The sequence below is a fragment of the Oryx dammah genome, unplaced genomic scaffold (assembly GCF_014754425.2).
Source record: "Oryx dammah isolate SB20612 unplaced genomic scaffold, SCBI_Odam_1.1 HiC_scaffold_21, whole genome shotgun sequence".
Classification (NCBI taxonomy): Eukaryota; Metazoa; Chordata; class Mammalia; order Artiodactyla; family Bovidae; genus Oryx; species Oryx dammah.
The window spans coordinates 26925160-26931159 of NW_024070205.1; positions in this window are offsets into that span (position 1 = coordinate 26925160).

Below are 6000 nucleotides of genomic sequence, written 5' to 3' on the forward strand. Positions count from 1 at the left end.
GACATCACTTTGCCAACAAAGGTGCGTCTAGTCAAAGCTATGGTTTTTCCAGTAGTCATGTATGGATGTGAGAGTTGGACCGTAAAGAAAGCTGAGTGCTCAAGAATTGATGTTTTTGAACTGTGGTGTTGGAGGAGACTCTTGAGAGTCCCTTGGACTGCACAGAGATCAAACCAGTCAATCTTAAATGAAATCAGTCCTGAATATTCATTGAAAGGACTGATGCCGAAGATGAAACTGCATTACTTTGGCCACCTGATGTGAAGAACTGACTCATTGGAAAAGACCCTGATCCTGGGAAAGATTGAAGGTGGGTAGAGAAGGGGATGACAGAGGATGAGATGGTTGGATGGCATCACTGACTTGATGGACATGAGTTTGAGCAGGTTCCAGGAGTTGGTGATGGACAGGAAAGCCTGGTGTGCTGCAGTCCACGGGGTCACAAGGAGTTGGACACACTGAGTGACTGAACTGATTCTAACAGGCATGAGGTAGTATCTCCTAGTGGTTTTGATTTACACTTTCCTGATGAGTAGTGGTTTGAGCACCTCTTCATGTACCTGATGCTTGATCCTATATCAAGTTACTTGATGCTATTCTGATTTTTAATACCTGTTTTTGTTTTCAGAATTTTATCTGATCTTTATCCCTAATATTCGGAAATGGCACAGTGCTTCTAGGCCTGGCTCCCCTTTTCCTTTGTTTACCTGGTAGGTACTCTGTTGGGAGCTCGAAACTTTCCTATTTTTAAGATTTTTTTTGATATGGACTCCTTTTATTAAAATCTTCATTGAACTTCTTAAAATATCACTTCTGTTGTTAATGTTCTGATTTTCTGGCCTTGAGGCATGTGAGATCTTAGCTCCCTGACCAGGGATTGAACCCACACCCCCTGCATTGGAAGGCAAAATCTTAACCACTGGACTACGAGGGAAGTCCTGAAAGTTTCCTATTAAAAAAATTATTTAAAAATTATAAAAACATTTTTTTCCTCTTTCCAGAACTTCTGTTAACGTTTAGCTCCTGGATTAAATGTCTAGTTTTCTTTTTATGAAAAATGTTGATCTTGATTCTTCTATATTTTCCATTACTTTATTAGTACCGCTGCTCACCTATTTGTTTTCAACTTTAGTCACTTCAAATTCTTAAGAGCTATATACTTTTTCTATTCCTCTGCATAAGTACCCCATAATTTCATGGGTACAAAATCATCTCTAATTAACATTTTTTTGCAACCATGCATAACACATTGAGTTTCTACAGAACTGCTGTCTCAAGTTTATTTAGACATTATGTAGTTCTTTCATATTCCGGGCACTGTTCCAAATAGTTGTACAAGCGTTCTCTTCCTGAATCCTCCACCCGGGAGGTAGGTATTGTAAAGTGACCTAAAAGTCATTTGTCTAAGTCTCACAGCTGACGAGGGGCCAGGCTGGGATTGGAACTCAGGCCTTTGGCTGCAGAGCCCACTGTGGTTGGGGACTAGAGTACTGCCTCAAGGATCAGCAGGTTCTGAGCAGTCTTGTCATAATCGGGTGATGCTCTCCAGCTGGCTGGAAGCTCTACGTGCATGGGGGGACGTCTGTCTGCTTGTTGGCCTTTCACACTTTTTGGAAGGGGTCCTGCAGGGACTCTTTAGTGCTTCTGTCTATGGGCTTTCCCTTTGTGATGACTAGTTTTCTGAGGAGAATCCCAGGAAGAGGATGTGTCAGGGTGATCAAATTGCCAGCATTGAGAGCTGAGTGGAGACATACCATATGCAGATTTATTTAAGTGTTTATTTATTTATATTTGTCTATTTGGCTGTGGTGGGTCTTAGCTATGGCCTGTGGGATCTTTTAGCTGTGGCACATCTGTCTAGTCAAAGCTATGGTTTTTCCAGTAGTCATGTATGGATGTGAGAGCTGGACTGTAAAGAAAGCTGAGCACTCAAGAATTGATGCTTTTGAACTGCGGTGTTGGAGAAAACTCTTTGAGAGTCCCTTGGACTGCAAGGAGATCAAACCAGTCAATCCTAAAGGAAATCAGTCCTGAATGTTCATTGAAAGGACTGATACTGAAGATGAAAATCCAATACTTTGGCCACTTGATGTGAAGAACTGACTCACTGGAAAAGACCCTGATGCTGGGAAAGATTGAAGGCAGGAGGACAAGGGGATGACAGAGGATGAGATGGTTGGATGGCATCACTGACTCAATGGCCATGAGTTTAAGTAAGCTCTGGGAGTTGGTGACAGATAGGGAGGCCTGGCGTGCTGCAGTCCATGGGGTTGCAGAGTTGGACACCACTAAATGACTGAACTGAACTGTCTGTAGGATCTAGTTCCCTAATCAGGGATGGAACCCAGGCCCCATGCATTGGGAACATGGAGTCTGAGCCACTGGACCACTGCAAAGTCCCCTTGTACAGATTTTCTCTTAACCTCCCTGTTTTCATTACAGTCTTTGTTCTCACCCTTAGCTGTGATTGACATTCATGAGTCCAGGGACTTTGTGGTTAAACTGCTCCTGGGAGTGTACTTGACATTTTCTGTTGCATAACAGAAAGGAATGGGGGCAATCAAAGTGTTTCTTACAGACTTCCAGCCCAGCTCCCTGTTTCCCAGCCCTCCTTTCAGAGAAGCCTTGTACCTCCAGTACCTGAGGTTCTGGATTTCCATGGCCTGGACTGTAACCTACACTGCAGGCTACACTCCTGCCCACTGCCTACACTGCAGGCACCCCATTTTCAGCTTTCCCTGCCTTAAGACAGATAATTATCTTTGTACATCATTCTTCCTGCTTCTGAAGTGTGATATTTTTTGTCTTCTATCACATCCCTCCTCTGCCCCTGTGGGTTTCTACATTAAAAATAAATTACTTTATAATTCTATTGGAGTTTTGGGAAGGAACCGGCATAAATGCATGTTTACTCTCTCACGTTTAAACTACTACTTTAACCAGAAGGAAACACCTCATCCTTACAATTCCAAGCTAAGCAAATAAGTGAAGATGTCTTGAAAAAGAAGAAATGACAGGCATTTAGAAAACAGCTTTGCACAGTGTCTGGTAGCAAGGCACGTGTCATCTCTATAGAGAAGGCACTACTCTATGTTAGAGGAAGAGTGAAAAGTTCTGATCTGGGAGAAATAAAAGATGAGGCAGGGATGGATTAGGGAATTCTACCTCTTCTAGGTTTTGCTTTTTCCAACCAGATCCCTGGGAACCTGTTTCTAGCAAAGGATGCAATGGGTGTCTGGAATCCTTTTCACATGTGAGATCAGTTTTTACACCCTGTAGTTATATAAACATACGTTCATTCTAGAGACACCTGGAGGAAATAGCACCTCTCGGTTCTTGGAGCCTATGTTGTTGTTGTTCAGTCACTAAATCATGTCTGACTCTTTTCAGCCCCATAGACTGCAGCACACCAGGCTCCTCTGTCCTCCACTATCTTCTGGAGTTTGCTCTGATTCATGTCTGTTGAGTCGGTGATGCTGTCTAACCGTCTCATCCTCTGTCGTTCCCTTCTCCTTTGGCTGTCTTCCTTTTCCTAACATCAGGGTCTTTTCCAGTGAGTCTGTTCTTCACATCAGGTGACCAAAGTATTGGAGCTTCAGCTTCAGCAGCAGTCCTTCCAATAAATATTCAGGGTTGATTTCCTTTAAGATTGGTCTCCTTGCAGTCCAAGGGACTCTCGAGAGTCTTCTCCAGCACCACAATTCAAAAGCATCAGTTCTTTGGGCTCAGCCTTCTCTATGGTCCAATTCTCACGTCTGTACATGACTACTGGAAAAACCATAGCTTTGAATAGATGGACCTTTGTCGGCAAAGTGATGTCTCTGCCTTTTATTACTCTGTCTAGGTTTGTCATAGCTTTCCTTCCAAGGAACAAGCATTTTTGATTTTCATAGCTGCAGTTACCATCCACAGTGATTTGAAAATGATGGCTTCACAGTCTTTCAGACAGTGAGTCTTCATGGTGTGGAGTAGAACCCAGCATTTTTTTCTAGCTCAGCATCCATTTCCCCTCTGATGATGTCTTGATGCTCTGAGGGCACATCTTCTCCACCTGAGTGGTTTAGTTAGGACAGGTTGAGTCAGTTGTCTGCATAATGTTTAGTCGCTGATGGGGACCCAAGCTTTACCCGTCAAATGCCCTTGTCTGAGACTTTGAATTCTGAGAGAGTGAAAAAACACCAGGAAGAAAAAAATGGTTGGCAGTCATACATCTCAGCTGGTGTTCCTTGAGCAGACACTTGGGCCTTGAGAAGGCTCTCCTAGGTTTTGCTTCCAGGTCCCTGCAGATGTCTTATATGTTTTTGTACCAATTAGAGTTTTGGCTGCAAGATAGCTCTTGGAAGGATAAGGCACCTTACGTTGGTGGGAGGCTGGAGAACCAGACTTGGAACCTGGGCATGGACCAAGGCTGTTTGTAGGGTTAAGGAAGAAGAAGCATGAAAATAATGTTTCAGTAGAAACAGTCCACCAGAGCATATTGGCAGCTGCTGAGTAAGGTATGCCTCTGTGTCATCAGCTTACCCATCCCTCTTCCCCACCCCCCACCTCCTATTTGTTGTTTAATCGCTCAGTTGTGTCCGACTCTGCAACCCCATGAACTGTAGCCCGCCAGGTTCCTCTGTCCATGGGATTCTCCAGGCAAGAATACTGGAGTGGGTTGCCATGCCCTTCTCCAGGGGCTCTTCCAGATCCAGGGATGGAATCTGCCTCTCTTGCATTGGCAGGCAGGTTCTTTACCACTGAGCCTCCTGGGAAGCCCCGTAAGAAAAAATAGAATGCTATTAAAATGCTTACAAAACTTTTCAAAAGCTACATTTTAAGCAGTAAACAAAACATTTAAGAAACATTAAAAAAAAAATTTTTTTAACCTAACAACTTCTAGAAAGTTCTGGGTATGGAGACTCCCAGAATTCACAGTTTCACTGGGGCTTCTGTGACTTCTTCCACAGTAAAGACCTCTTCCTTGTTTCATGTGTAAACGTCTTCCAAAGGATCTCATGGTCGATTTGATGGTTATTGTTCAATTTGTCTTTGATCTGTGGAACCAGCAGGAATAACCTGTGCATCCCTAGGAACCTTTGGAAAAGGCAGCTGAGGTTCAGGCCACAGACAAGAGTTCCCAGGACAACCAGTACATAGACATGCACCCAGCTGGATTCTGGTTCTTCAGAGCCGAACTCAGTGGGCTGGCTCCAGGCACCCAGTGGATTTTCTGGGCATCTGCCGCCCTTATCTTCTCAGTAAGTTTTGCTTTGAACCCTGGTTTCAGGCAGTTGTATCTATTCCCCAAGTCACAATCAGTGGATTTCTACTGCTGCTGGTATCATGCTGTCTCTGAATGTCCGGCTGGTGCCAGAATTCCCTATTGAACCGTGTCTGTCGAGTCCTGGGCTTTCCCCACCAGCTGAGGTAGTGTGATTCATTGCAATGGATAGTGATATTGTCAGCGGGGTTGTACTGCTCTATTTCCTTTGACAACAGAACTGAATCAGAGAATTGGATTCTTGTTTCTTGGCTGGTACCATTAACCAGGAAGTAACTGTACAAAATTAATCCTGAGAGGTCTTGGAGGTGACATCCCACATGAGTGCCTGAGTCTTTCAGGTAATGAGGACATTGTTTCGATTTTTTTTTCTTTGAGTCTCGTGTATACAAGAAATATTGGACATCATTGGGGCCTGCCTGGCTTTTGACCCAGGTGCATTTCATGAAATCCACATTGTAGATAAGACAGGAGAACTTTTGGGCAGCTGTGCCTCTCCAACTGTGTTAGTGTAGACCAGCATTTCTGAAAGCTGTCTTTGCTTGATATTTACTTCAACAGGGAGCATGACTCACCTGTGGAGAGAATAGTCTGGAAAGGTGCACTGATATTCCTTGTCTTTGAGTTTTTTCTTAATTTGCCCCTTCTCCTTGTGAAGCAACACATATTCTCCATAGGTAGCATTTTTCTTATAGTCCCAAATTAGCTTTATTGTCTTTGGGTCAAACTTCACATTT